The 15,706-nt window shown below is 38.8% G+C and overlaps 1 pseudogene; it reads right to left on the reverse strand.

Moving 5' to 3' along the window:
- LOC122815476 overlaps positions 1–15,706 on the reverse strand; it is a 153,206-nt pseudogene that overhangs the window by 111,139 nt on the left and 26,361 nt on the right.

A 15,706-nucleotide genomic window follows, 5' to 3' on the forward strand; every position in this document is an offset into this window, starting at 1 on the left:
TTTAATACAGTTATACAGATGTAAATCAAACTACAAGAATTTAGTAAAAAACATGGAAAGTAAAAAAAGTTAATACCACCTTAGTAATACATGTTATCCCTAAGCCTGACACTGCTCCTTTACCCATCTCTAACTCAACATCTTAGCAACATTCACAAATACACACAGGCAGCACTAAATCTATCCCTTAACGAAACTCTTGCCCTAAAATACACAAACTCGCACACAAATACACAACACCCATTCTTCACTCAGCCCAACTCACACACAGACACACACACACACACACACACACACACACACACGCACGCACGCACACACACACACACACACACACACACACACACACACATGCACACACATATACATGTTCCCACATCCCCAACTTCACTTACCTCTGTTGCCATTCCACACCATCAACATATCCTTGGTTCAGGCATCTATACCACTGACATTAAATCACACGCCTACAGTTGTCAAACAAATGTACATTCAGAAAAATGCAGATAACCCAGATATTTGTATATTTGTTAATATGTGTAAATATGCTGTTCTTTTTTTTGTATATAACTAAAGACCTCCTACTTTTTTCAATATGCACTGTAAGATCTTTTATATTCATCTGAGCTGCCACTTACTCAAGCAGAAGGGACCTCTGTTTAAATCTCATCTAAAGGACTACACACTCAAGAGAGTAGCCACCCCCTTCTCCTGCACTACAGTGGTACTAACCCAATTAGGTGGAGCAGGACTGGAACCGACAGCCTTCTGGTCTTCTAGTAACAAGGATAAGTGTGCTTCCTGTAGCAACACTGACACTGTCCCACTGCATAACCATTAATTCATACACTGATTCATTAGTCACCTTCTAATGCATTGCAAAGTCCTAAATTGCTACACATTTTATTTATGTTACTAATTTAATGCAAGCAGCTAAGCAATTACCCTCACTTGTACCTTTTATAACCATTACATGGCCCGTAGGTAAATATACAATCAAATACCCTTACTTGTACCTTTTATAACCATTACATGGCCTGTAGGTAAATATATAATCAAATACCCTTACTTGTACTTTTTATAACCATTTCCTGGCCCATAGGTAAATATACATTCATTTATCCTTGCTTATACCATTTATGACCATTACATGGCCTGTAGGTAAATATACATTCAATTACCCTTACTTGTACCTTTTATAACCGTTACCTGGCCCATAGGTAAATATACATTCAATTACCCTCACTTGTACATTTTATAACCATTACCTGGCCTGTAGGTAAATATACATTCAATTACCTTTACTTGTATCATTTTTAACCATTACATGGTCCATAGGTAAATATACATTAAGTTGCCCTCACTTGTAACCATTAACAAAATATTAAGAAAGATAGATGTGATAAAAGCAATGCACAGTATTAGAACAGACCAGGATCTATTATGCACTATTGGAGATAACAAACTAAAAATCTCAAAACAGGCGGAAAGACTCAGAAGATACAAAGATAAATATAAGGGAAAAGCACAAAATAAGCACTTTACTAATTACCCAAAAAAGTTTTATAGAGAATTGGGAAATAAGGTAAAATGAACTGATAGACCACCGAAAAAAGAGGAAGTAGATACATTTTGGAGAAGTATCTATGAAGATCCTGTGGAACATAACAAAGATGCTAAATGGATAAAAGAAGTGAAAGAAAGAATAAGAAGTTTAAAGGTACATGATATGAAATGGGATGAAGTAACAGCCATAGAGAATGAAACAAAGTTGAGAAAAGCCTCTAATTGGAAAACCCCAGGCCCAGGTGCAATACCTAAGTTTTGGCCAAAAGTATTAACTTCTTTACATGAGGATCTAGCCATGAGTAAGAACTATTTATATGCACACCCCGAACAGACACCGCACTGGTTAACAACAGGAAAAACAACGCTATTACTTAAGAGTGAACCTGCAAGCTAACCTAAAAATTATAGACCAATAACTTGTCTTCCAATGACGTATAAACTATACACGGGGATTAACGCCAACAGAGTTTATAGTCATTTAGAAGAAAACTCAATTATGGCAGTAGAACAAAGGGGCAATAAAAGAAAGTCATATGGAACAAAGGATCATTTGTTGTTAAATAAAGTTATAGTGGAGAACTGTAAGAAAGGGAAGAATTTAAGTATGGCATGGATTGACTATAAAAAAGCATTTGATAGTATCCCACATTCATGGATAAAAGAGTGCTTAAAAATGTATAAGGTACATCCTACACTGATTGATTACATTACAGTAACCCTGAAACAGTGGCAGACCACTTTGCAATTAAGCCATGTTAAAGGACAGATTATTATCCCAGGGATAAAAATCTAAAGGGGGATATTCCAGGGTGACTCCCTGTCATCGTTGCTGTTTTGCCTTACCATTAATCCATTAAGCTGTTTACTTAACAGCTTAGGTCGTGGCTATAATGTGGCTTCTAGAAAACAACAAAGTCTAATGACTTCTCATCTTCTCTTTGTCAATGATTTATAACTGTATAACTCATCAGATGAGGAACTGAAAGCACAGCTGCAGGTTGTCAAAACATTTTCAGATGATATTGGAATGTCATTTGGTCTTGATAAATGTGCAAAAGAAACCTTTAAAGCAGGAAAACTGCAGCACCAGGAAAGGGACAATAATGTGATATAAAAGTACTTGAGCAAGAGGGGGTGTATAAATACTTGGGAATTGATGAAGGATCAGCAATAAAACATGAACAAATGCGAATAAAACTTATTAAGGAGTACTTTAGAAGACTTAAATTAATCGTGAAGACAGCATTGACACCTAGGAACAAGATCCAAGCTATAAACCAATTTGCTCTTCCTATCCTAACTTATAGTTTTGGAGTGATTGACTGGCCCCAAAAAGTGTTGGATAGACTGGATATTAAAACAAGAAGGATGCTTCATGCTCACCAAATGATTTATAAAAAATCACCATATACCAAGATTATATATTCCCCGTTCTGAAGGAGGGATGGGCCTCCTTGAAATTGATTACATGTATAGATCTGCAATCGTGGGACTCCACACATATCTATTGACCTCACAAGATCCAAATGTGGTGAAAGTTTTGAAACATGAGGAGAATAAATCTAAGATGACTTCTCTGCTTATTTTAGCAGAAGCATATCGACATCAAGCAGGAATGGAAATCAAACCAGAAGTAGATAAAAACTAGGCAGCAACTGAATGTGCCAAAAAACAAAAGAAAGAATATAAGGTGAAGGACCAGATGAGAAGGCAAGAAATGTGGAATAAACATAAATATAGTTACAACTATAGAAAACTTCTGGAAGAACCTCATGTTGATCAAGAAGGAATGCAGGAATGGTTAAGGAGAGGTGAATTCAAACAAAGAGATGAAAGGTTAATATTGGCAGCCCAAGATAGTGGGTACGTACACGCTGGTTTACTACGTCCATTGAACATGTGGGAGAAACAGACATATGTAGGTTTTGTGGAACCGAATTGGAAACAGTCACATACACTATTGTTGGTTGTGAGACTCTAATAGCAGAGGGACTGTATACTGAAAGGCATAATAATGTGGCGAGATTGTTACACTGAAGATTGTGCAAATATGGTTTTAAAGTGGCTGAAAAATACTGGAAACATGAGCCACAGAGAATCATAGAAAATGATGAAGTTTACATCACATGGGATCATACCAAAAGTCCAAAAGATAGATGCTAGAAAACCAGATATAGTGGTCCAAGAAAAGAATGCAAAAGTAGCATTGATCATTGAAATTGCCACACCTAGTGACTACAGTGTCTTGCATACAGAGACACAAAGTCATAAAATACCTCGATCTGCAGGCAGAAACGAGAGCCATGTGGAAGAAAGATACCCAGACAGTTCCAATAGTAGTAGGAGCAACCGGTCTTATAAAAAAGAATTCACAATCATATTTAGATATGTTACCAATTCATTTAACACCAAACGAATTACAGAAGGAGTCATTCTGGGCACATTGCGGGTGCTGCAAAGAGCACTTTTGGCTAACATCAAAGAGTGAAACAATACTAATTTCATGAACTTTAATCATACTTTGACTTAGGAATAGGGGCCATTCCCGTCATGGTATTAGAAACCCAAACAACTTGGAGAAATTAAAAAGGGAGTAACCATTACATGGCCAATAGGTAAATATACATTCAATTACCCTCACTTATCCCTTTTATAACCATTACATGGCCAATAGGTAAATATACATACAATTAACTTTACTCGTACCTTTTATAACCATTACATGGCCCACAGGTATATATATGCATTAATTTATCCATACTTGTACCTTTATAAGCATTACATGGCCCGTAGATAAATATATATTCAATGACCATTATCTGTACCTTTTATAACCACTACCTGGTCCATAGGTAAATATACATTCAATTACCATTACCTGTACCTTTTATAACCATTACATGGCCTACAGATATATATACATTCATTTAGCCATACTTGTACCTTATACATTCAATTACCATTACCTGTACCTTTTATAACCATTACCTGGCCCACATGTAATCCTTACTTGTACCTTTTATATCAATTACCTGGCCCATAGGTAAATATACATTCAGTTACCCTTACTTGTACCTTTTATAACAATTACCTGGCCCGTAGGTAAATATACATTCAGTTACCATTACCTGTACCTTTTATAACCATTACCTGGCCCACATGTAATCCTTATTTGTACCTTTTACATCCATTACCTGGCCTATAGGTAAATATACATTCAGTTTCCCTTACTTGTATCTTTTATAACCATTACCTGGCCCGTAAGTAAATATACATTCAATTACCCTCACTTGTACCTTTTATATCCATTACCTGGCCCATAGGAAAATATACATTCAGTTACCATTACCTGTACCTTTTATGACCATTACCTGTCTCGTAGGTAAATATACATTCACTTACCATTACCTGTACCTTTTATAACCATTACCTGTCTCATAGGTAAATATACATTCCGTTACCATTACCTGTACCTTTTATAACCATTACCTGGCCCATAGGTAAATATACATTCAGTTACCATTACCTGCACCTTTTATAACCATTACCTGTCTTGTAGGTAAATATACATTCAATTACCATTACCTGTACCTTTTATAACCATTACCTGTCTCCTAGGTAAATATACATTCAGTTACCATTACCTGTACCTTTTATAACCATTACCTGGCCCATAGGTAAATATACATTCAGTTACCATTACCTGTACCTTTTATAACCATTACCTGTCTCGTAGGTAAATATACATTCAGTTACCATTACCTGTACCTTTTATAACCATTACCTGTCTCGTAGGTAAATATACATTCAGTTACCATTACCTGTACCTTTTATAACCATTACCTGTCTCGTAGGTAAATATACATTCAGTTACTATTACCTGTACCTTTTATAACCATTACCTGTCTCATAGGTAAATATACATTCAGTTACCATTACCTGTACCTTTTATATCCATTACCTGTCTCGTAGGTAAATATACATTCAGTTACCATTACCTGTACCTTTTATAACCATTACCTGTCTCGTAGGTAAATATACATTCAGTTACCATTACCTGTACCTTTTATATCCATTACCTGTCTCGTAGGTAAATATACATTCAGTTACCATTACCTGTACCTTTTATAACCATAACCTGTCTCGTAGGTAAATATACATTCAGTTACCATTACCTGTACCTTTTATATCCATTACCTGTCTCGTAGGTAAATATACATTCAGTTACCATTACCTGTACCTTTTATATCCATTACCTGTCTCGTAGGTGAATATACATTCAGTTATCATTACCTGTACCTTTTATAACCATTACCTGTCCCGTAGGTAAATATACATTCAGTTACCTTTACCTGTACCTTTTATATCCATTACCTGTCTCGTAGGTAAATATACATTCAGTTACCATTACCTGTACCTTTTATAACCATTACCTGTCTCGTAGGTAAATATACATTCAGTTACCATTACCTGTACCTTTTATAACCATTACCTGTCTCGTAGGTAAATATACATTCAGTTACTATTACCTGTACCTTTTATGATCGTCAAAACTATTTCTCTACACTCCAAAACCAAAATATAAACAACCCTCAAAAATTCTGGAAAGGGATCTCTACTCTCCTCCACCCCAGCAAACCAGATACTCCTACCCCAGATCCAAATGCTCCAGAACATGATTTAGCCACCCAATTTAATTCTTTCTTTATTGACTCCATCTCCAAATTGACCTCTTCATTCTCCAACACCTCTCTACTATCCAATACCCCCTCATCCACCCCCACTCTCTCTACTTCTATACCTACTCCCACACCGACTAACACCTCTACCCCCTTTTCTACACAAACTCTATCCTCATCACCACCACCCCAAAATTCCCCCCTCCTGACTGCACCCTCTTCTCATTAAATCCCATACCTACATCTACTATTAAGAAACTCCTTCAGAAATTGAAACCATGTACCAATGCTCCTGACAGTATCCCTTCTTACTTTCTCAGTATAGCTGCTGAAACTCTTGCCTACCCCATTAGCATCTTAATTAACCACTCCCTACAAGAATACACAGTTCCCCAAATCTGGAAACAAGCCTTCATTATACCTCTACACAAAGGTGGTAACAATAATAACATTACTAATTTCCATCCCATAGCCATCCTGTCCCCCATTTCTAAACTCCTAGAAAAATGTGTCCAACTTCAACTCCTTCCTCACCTCCTAGACAATCATCTTATTACTCCCAAACAGCACGGTTTCAGACCTAATCATAGCACCATGACTGCCCTCCTCTCCTTCCTTGAAATTGTAAATAAAGCCCGTGACTCTGGACAAGTTGTTTCTACCTTGCTTCTTGACCTCTCCAAAGCCTTCAATACTATCTCTCATAGCCTGCTCTTAACTAAACTCTCCAAACTTCACCTATCTTCCTCCTCTTTAAACTGGTTCTCTAGTTACCTATATAACAGAAATCAAGCTGTAAAATGGAAAAAAGCTACCGCCTCTTTCCTTAGTACCCCTACAGGAGTTCCACAAGGCTCCATACTGGGTCCTCTTCTCTTCAATATTTTTATAAACGACTTCCACAAATCAATTCCATTCTCTAGCATCATCCAATATGCGGATGATTCAACTATCATTTGTTCTGCCTCTTCTATCACTACACTACAAAAACTTACTCAAGATGCTTTCTCTTCCACAGAGTAATGGATGCTAAGTAATCATCTAGCTCTCAATGCTACCAAGACCAAACTTATGTTATTTACTCCTTCTAAAGTCATCCCTCCCGACATGAGTACATTCTTAATTACTAGTCTACACAACTCACCTCTTGAAATAGTATCAGAGACCAAACTACTTGGGGTCCAAATCGACAACCTACTTAAATTTAACTCCCACCTGCAAATAAACATCAAAAACACTCATCAAAAACTTGGCATGCTTTATAGACAGAATGCTACCTCACATCTGCCACTAAAATCACTCTCTCTACTTCCTTCCTTATCCCATCCCTTCTCTGTGGCACCCCACTACTAACTAATCTTCAGTCCTTGTTAAAAAAACAGCTTACCTCCTGCTATAACAAAATTGCAAAATTTGCCACCAGCCAAAAGTCCTCCACTCACCACTGTGTCGCCCTCCATAAACTAAAATGGCTAGAACTTACCAATCAACTAACTTACACTCAACTAACTCTAGCCCATAAGCTTATTCTCAACCCCTCCCTCTGTCCCTCCCTTTCCTCTGCCTTTAAAAAGCACCTACCTAACAGAGTTCTAAGGTCAAATAATCAAAATCTACTAGAAGTGCACAAACCTACTCATCCCCCAGGCAAAATCCTTCTTTCCTTCAGCCTCGCTCGCCTCTGGAACTCCATACCTCCACTCATCCACACCACCTCAAAAAATCTAGATCCGTCAGAGCCACAAGGGCGGGAGACTTAAACCTCGACACGGCTATTAATAGGACGCGCTGGAGGGATAGATTCATCACCCAAAGACTCCCTATGCTGTGGAATAAAATCCCGGTATATGTGAGGCAGAGCACCTCGCTGGCCTTGTTCAAGAGAAATCTTGACCAATGGATGGGAGATCGCAGATATACCCCAGGGATTACCTCAGTGTCACTGCTCAACAGAGGCACAGCAAAATAATGGGTATAGTTCCCCATACTAAAGGGGTGGCGTAAGCCACAAAACTATGGGCTAGGCTTGTAAATGCCCTCGGGCAGATAGCCTAGTATGAACCTATGAACCTATGAACCTCTAACGACTCTACCTTCAAAAAGTCTCTTTTCTTACATCTAGCATCACAGTGGGAATGCTCTTGCTCCCACCCCACATAACTAACTCTACTTAATCTCCTTCAATACCATATCCTACTTTACGTAGCTACTATGTTTGTTAGCTAATCTGTACTAATGTTTACATTTATTCTATTACCAGTAGGTTTCTTCTCAATGTATTAACTGTTATGACTGTATTCTATATGTGATTAGTTTTATTTTTATTCTGCCTACATAGTATTAATAACTCTCTGTTATAGATTGTCTGACCTAGATTGTCACTGTCAAATGTTAAATGTATATTTTGTTTTGGAGCTTTTCTCCCCAGGACTCCATTGAAAACGGGTTCTTTATGGCCCAATGGACTATCCTGGTAAACCAACTGCAATAAATAAATAAATTATGACAATTACCTGTCTTGTAGGTAAATATACATTCAGTTACCATTACCTGTACCTTTTATTTATTTATTTATTTATTTATTTATTTATTTATTTTTTTAACATTTGTTGACCGGGAAAGTCCGACTAGGTTCCACAGATCCTGTTTTCAGCGGAGGCCCGGGGAGAAACTCTCTAGAAGCATGTCTTTAGAATGTGGGAGGAAACCGGAGTACCCGGAGGAAACCCACACGAACGCAGGGAGAACATGCAAACTCCACACAGAAGGCACCCCAGCCGAGATTCGAACCGGACAACCTCTTGCTGTGAGGTGACCATTTATAACCATTACCTGTCTCGTAGGTAAATATACATTCAGTTACCATTACCTGTACCTTTTATAACCATTACCTGTCTCGTAGGTAAATATACATTCAGTTACTATTACCTGTACCTTTTATAACCATTACCTATCTCGTAGGTAAATATACACTCAGTTACCATTACCTGTACCTTTTATATCCATTACCTGTCCCGTAGGTAAATATACATTCAGTTACCATTACCTGTACCTTTTATATCCATTACCTGTCTCGTAGGTAAATATACATTCAGTTACCATTACCTGTACCTTTTATATCCATTGCCTGTCTCGTGGGTAAATATACATTCAGTTACCATTTCCTGTACCTTTTATAACTATTACCTGTCTCGTAGGTAAATATATATTCAGTTACCATTACCTGTACCTTTTATATCCATTACCTGTCTCGTAGGTAAATATACATTCAGTTACCATTACCTGTACCTTTTATATCCATTACCTGTCTCGTAGGTAAATATAGATTCATTACCATTACCTGTACCTTTTATATCCATTACCTGTCTCGTAGGTAAATATACATTCAGTTACCATTACCTGTACCTTTTATATCCATTACCTGTCTCATAGGTAAATATACATTCAGTTACCATTACCTGTACCTTTTATATCCATTACCTGTCTCGTAGGTAAATATACATTCAGTTACCATTACCTGTACCTTTTATAACCATTACCTGTCTCGTTGGTAAATATACATTCAGTTAAAATTACCTGTACCTTTTATAACCATTACCTGTCTCGTAGGTAAATATACATTCAGTTACCATTACCTGTACCTTTTATATCCATTACCTGTCTTGTAGGTAAATATACACTCAGTTACCATTACCTGTACCTTTTATATCCATTACCTGTCTCGTAGGTAAATATACATTCATTACCATTACCTGTACCTTTTATAACCATTACCTGTCTCGTAGGTAAATATACATTCAGTTACCATTACCTGTACCTTTTATAACCATTACCTGGCCCATAGGTAAACATACATTCAGTTACCATTACCTGTACCTTTTATGACCATTACCTGTCTCGTAGATAAATATACATTCAGTTACCATTACCTGTACCTTTTATATCCATTACCTGTCTCGTAGGTAAATATACATTCAGTTACCATTACCTGTACCTTTTATAACCATTACCTGTCTCGTAGGTATATATATATATTCAGTTACCATTACCTGTACCTTTTATATCCATTACCTGTCTCGTAGGTAAATATACATTCATTACCATTACCTGTACCTTTTATATCCATTACCTGTCTCGTAGGTAAATATACATTCAGTTACCATTACCTGTAGCTTTTATATCCATTACCTGGCCCATAGGTAAATATACATTCAGTTACCATTACCTGTACCTTTTATAACCATTACCTGTCTCGTAGGTAAATATACATTCAGTTACCATTACCTGCACCTTTTATAACCATTACCTGTCTCGTAGGTAAATATACATTCAGTTACCATTAGCTGTACCTTTTATATCCATTACCTGTCTCTTAGGTAAATATACATTCAGTTATCATTACCTGTACCTTTTATGACCATTACCTGTCTCATAGGTAAATATACATTCAGTTACCATTACCTGTACCTTTTATATCCATTACCTGTCTCGTAGGTAAATTTACATTCAGTTACCATTACCTGTACCTTTTATATCTATTACCTGTCTCGTAGGTAAATATACATTCAGTTACCATTACCTGTACCTTTTATATCCATTACCTGTCTCGTTGGTAAATATACATTCAGTTACCATTACCTGTACCTTTTATATCCATTACCTGTCTCATAGGTAAATATACATTCAGTTACCATTACCTGTACCTTTTATATCCATTACCTGTCTCGTAGGTAAATATACATTCAGTTACCAGTACCTGTACCTTTTATATCCATTACCTGTCTCGTAGGTAAATATACATTCAGTTACCATTACCTGTACCTTTTATATCCATTACCTGTCTCATAGGTAAATATACATTCATTACCATTACCTGTACCTTTTATATCCATTACCTGTCTCGTAGGTAAATATACATTCAGTTACCATTACCTGTACCTTTTATATCTATTACTTGTCTCGTAGGTAAATATACATTCAGTTACCATTACCTGTACCTTTTATATCCATTACCTGTCTCGTAGGTAAATATACATTCAGTTACCATTACCTGTTCCTTTTATATCCATTACCTGTCTCATAGGTAAATATACATTCAGTTACCATTACCTGTACCTTTTATAACCATTACCTGTCTCGTAGGTAAATATACACTCAGTTACCATTACCTGTACCTTTTATAACCATTACCTGTCTCTTAGGTAAATATACATTCAGTTACCATTACCTTTACCTTTTATAACCATTACCTGTCTTGTAGGTAAATATACATTCAGTTACCATTACTTGTACCTTTTATAACCATTACCTGTCTCGTAGTTAAATATGCATTCAGTTACCATTACCTGTACCTTTTATAACCATTACCTGTCTCGTAGGTAAATATACATTCAGTTACCATTACCTGTACCTTTTATATCCATTACCTGTCTCGTAGGTAAATATACATTCAGTTACCATTACCTGTACCTTTTATAACCATTACCTGTCTCGTAGGTAAATATACATTCAGTCACCATTACCTGCACCTTTTATAACCATTACCTGTCTCGTTGGTAAATATACATTCAGTTACCATTACCTGTAGCTTTTATAACCATTACCTGTCTCATAGGTTCATAGGTTCATAGGTTCATACTAGGCTATCTGCCCGAGGGCATTTACAAGCCTAGCCATAGTTTTGTGGCTTACGCCACCCCTTAGTTTGGAGAAACTATGCCCATTATTTAGCTGTGCCTCTGTCGAGCAGTGACACTGAGGTAACCCCTGGGGTGTATCTGCGATCTCCCATCCATTGGTCAAGATTCCTCTTGAACAAGGCCAGCGAGGTGCTCTGCCTCACATAAACCGGGATTTTGTTCCACAGCATAGGGAGTCTTTGGGTGATGAATCTATCCCTCCAGCACGTCCTATTAATAACCATGTCGAGGTTTAAGTCACCCACCCTTGTGGCTCTGAGGGATCTAGATTTTTCGAGATGAAGCATGTTCATCAAATCTGGGTTTGACATGGCCTTGTATGTTAGGCATAGGTCACCTCTGAGTAAGCGGTACGCAACTGAATATAACTAGAGTTCTTTCAGTCGTGCAGCATAAGACAGATTTTTGAGACCCTTTATCCTTTTGGTGAGGAACTTTTGTGGCCTCTCCAGCTGCTGCAAGTGTCGGGTCAGGTACATTCCGAATGGGGCATTGTACTCGATCATTGGTCTGATGAGTGATGAGTATTGGGAGACTATGACTTCCCTTGATCTAGATGTGAATCCCTTCATGATAAGGTGGGCAATGTAGAAGGTCTTCCTAACTACTTTAGCAATATGAGTGTCGAATGAAAGGCTACTGTCAACCTGGGTTCCCAGGTCCCTAATAACTTCTTCTGTGTTCAGGGGATTGCCACCTATATGGTAGCTAGAGGTAACCTTATTTTTCTCGAAGGGGATGACTATGCATTTTTTGGCATTTAACTTGAGGCCATGGCTCTGGCACCAGTTATCCGTTTCTGTGAGACCCTTCTGAAGGATATCTGTGTCGGATGTGTTCTCAACTACGGCGCCCAGTTTGCAGTCATCTGCGAACTTTGTCAGCCATAACCCTCCTGTGTTTGCTTGTACTTCAGAAAAGTAGATGCCGAACAAGAGTGGGCCCAGGACTGAGCCCTGTGGGATACCACTTGTGACAGGCTTAGAGTTTGACATGGCGCCAGCAACTCTGACCCTGTGGGTTCTGTCACTCAGCCAGTTTGCAACCCATCTTGTAATGTATGGGTTTACATTTAAGTTGATGAGTTTTTCAATGATACCCGAGTGGGGTATTGTATTGAAAGCCTTTGCCAGGTCTAGGTAGGCTGTATGGACTGCCTTCCCCTCGTCAATGGCCTTGGTGACTGTTTCAAAGAAGTCAACCAAGTTTAAAAGGCATGATCTGCCTTTGACAAAGCCAAACTGGGTTGGATCCAAAGTCTGCAAATTCCCTATGTCTTTATTTATGAGATTCATTATGATCCTTTCCATGGCTTTGCAGATCAGGCTTGTCAAGCTAATGGGACGGTAATTTCCAGGGTCGGTGGAGGCACCGCCTTTGTGGAGTGGGACCACAGTCGCTGTGCGCCACTCCCTGGGTATGTATCCGGAGGTGAGACTAAGATTAAACAGCTGTCCTAACTGTGGGTTTAATTCCTCATTGAGTTCATGGAGCACACAGTCGGGGACACCATCAGGTCCCATGGATGCTGTGTTCTTTGCCTTGGAGAGAGCAGTTCTCACCTGGGCGTTGGAGATGCTTGGGGGGCTACAATCATTTGGTATAGATATCTCTTCTTTAGGCGGGGAGGGGGGAGAAGTTTGCACTGAACCTGTCAGCCAGTATGTTGGCAATGTCTGTAGGATCAGTAATCTTCACATCATTTTGAACTAATTCTGAGCATATCTGGGAATTTCCTCCTAGGTTTCTGACATAGCTAAAGAATGCTTTATGTTTGTCTTTAGAGTCCTTAGCTATTTTTTTCTCAAAATTAGCTTTGGATGATTTTATGAGAGCTCTTAGCTTTTTACTTATAGTGATCAGCGGTGTCTTACCTTTTAAGGATTTTGCTCTGTCTTGTAGTAGCTTTCTCCTTTTATTGTAGAGTTTGTTTATGGCTGGGGTCCACCAGACTGGACGCTTGCCTTTGGTACAAAGAGTCTTTGTTTTGCTTGGGATTGCCTGATCCATGCAGCCCTGCAGGTGCTGGTAGAAGGCATTTGTAAGTGATTCAGCGGTTTGAGTAATGTTAACCGCCGGCTCAGGGGCCTTAAAGGAGACCACACTAGTCTTTAGAAGTGTGAAGTCGGCTTTCGAGAAGTTCTTTACTGTGGTCTTTTACATTTCGGGTGGTGGCGGGATGAGGACCTCCAGCGAGATTAGTTTGTGATCAGATCTCACCAGTGAGGGGTATACTTCTGGCGTTGAACATTGTGCTCCCATGTTCGTGATGATGAGCTCAAGTATGTTCTCTCCTCTTGTGGGGATGGTGACTAGTTGTTCCATGGCATTTGAGTTTATGAATTCCAGGAACTTTTGGGCTAGAGTGTTTGGGCTTGAGTAGTGTTCCCAGTCTATATTAGGGTAGTTGAAGTCACCTAGTATGATGGTGTTCGGAGATACATTTATCCCTCCAGTGTTTTCAGGAAGGCCATGTGAGGTTCCTGAGTTTGAGGTGGCCTGTAACATGCTACAATTTGCATAGCAGTCTTGCCAATGGTTAATTGCACCTGGATGGTTTCCGATGCATCGTGCGATGCCACCAATCTTGAGGTGTGGGTGTCCTTGATGAATATGGATACCCTCCTCCTTTCTTGGTATTGTCCGGGTTTTGTGGCGGAACGCATGATATGAGGTAAAACCTGATAGTGCTGGGGTGCTCTCAGGAGCCTTGAACCAGGTTTCTGTCACAGCACAGACATCGATGTTCTCCATACTGAGAAGGGCCTCGAGTGCGTGCATCTTGAGGTTGAGACTTCTGGCATTGAGCAGCATTAGCCTTAGTTTTTCTTCTTTGTTTTGTTCTAGGGTGGTAGGTTTAGAATTTGAGCCTTGCCTAAAAAGGCACTATGTGGGTGGCAAGAGCCTTTGCCAAAATCCGGAATCCCAGGGGTGACAAGTGCAAGCCGTCCCTTGCGAAGCAGCGTGGCTTGTCCAGCATGTCATCCCAGGCAGACAGACATTGGATCCCCTTTGAATGACACCAGAGTTTAGGCCAATTGTTAAAACTGATCATCTTATCTCTGTATTGTGGCATCATTCTTGGTGAAGGTAGGATACTGCTCAAGGTCAGGGTCATACCTGCCTGGGCTACATAATCAGAGAGCTCCTCTATGTCTCTTTTCATGTAGTCCAGGGAGGTACATCTCAGGTCGTTTACACCAGTGTGGACAATGATTGAGTCGTACTTGTACCTGCTGTTGAGAGACCTGAGTGCATGCGTTATGTGGCGGATTCTAGCACCCAACAGGCAGCTTACTGTGACCCTCTCCTTACTCAGTCTGGTGAGCGGGACATCAGTGTGTCTGACTATGGAGTCACCAATGACTAGTGTGTCTGGCATAGTGTTTGGCCTTAAGGGCTGTAGGTAAATATACATTCAGTTACCATTACCTGTACCTTTTATAACCATTACCTGTCTCGTAGGTAAATATACATTCAGTTACCATTACCTGTACCTTTTATAACCATTACCTGTCTCGTAGGTAAATATACATTCAGTTACCATTACCTGTATGTTTTATATCCATTACCTGTCTCGTAGGTAAATATACATTCAGTTACCATTACCTGTACCTTTTATATCCATTACCTGTCTCGTAGGTAAATATACATTCAGTTACCATTACCTGTACCTTTTATATCCATTAACTGTCTCGTAGGTAAATATACATTCAGTTACTATTACCTGTACCTTTTATAACCATTACCTGTCTCGTA

This window comes from Protopterus annectens, chromosome 1.part1, assembly GCF_019279795.1.
Source record: "Protopterus annectens isolate FY-2018-M chromosome 1.part1, PAN1.0, whole genome shotgun sequence".
In the NCBI taxonomy this organism is placed as follows: Eukaryota; Metazoa; Chordata; order Ceratodontiformes; family Protopteridae; genus Protopterus; species Protopterus annectens.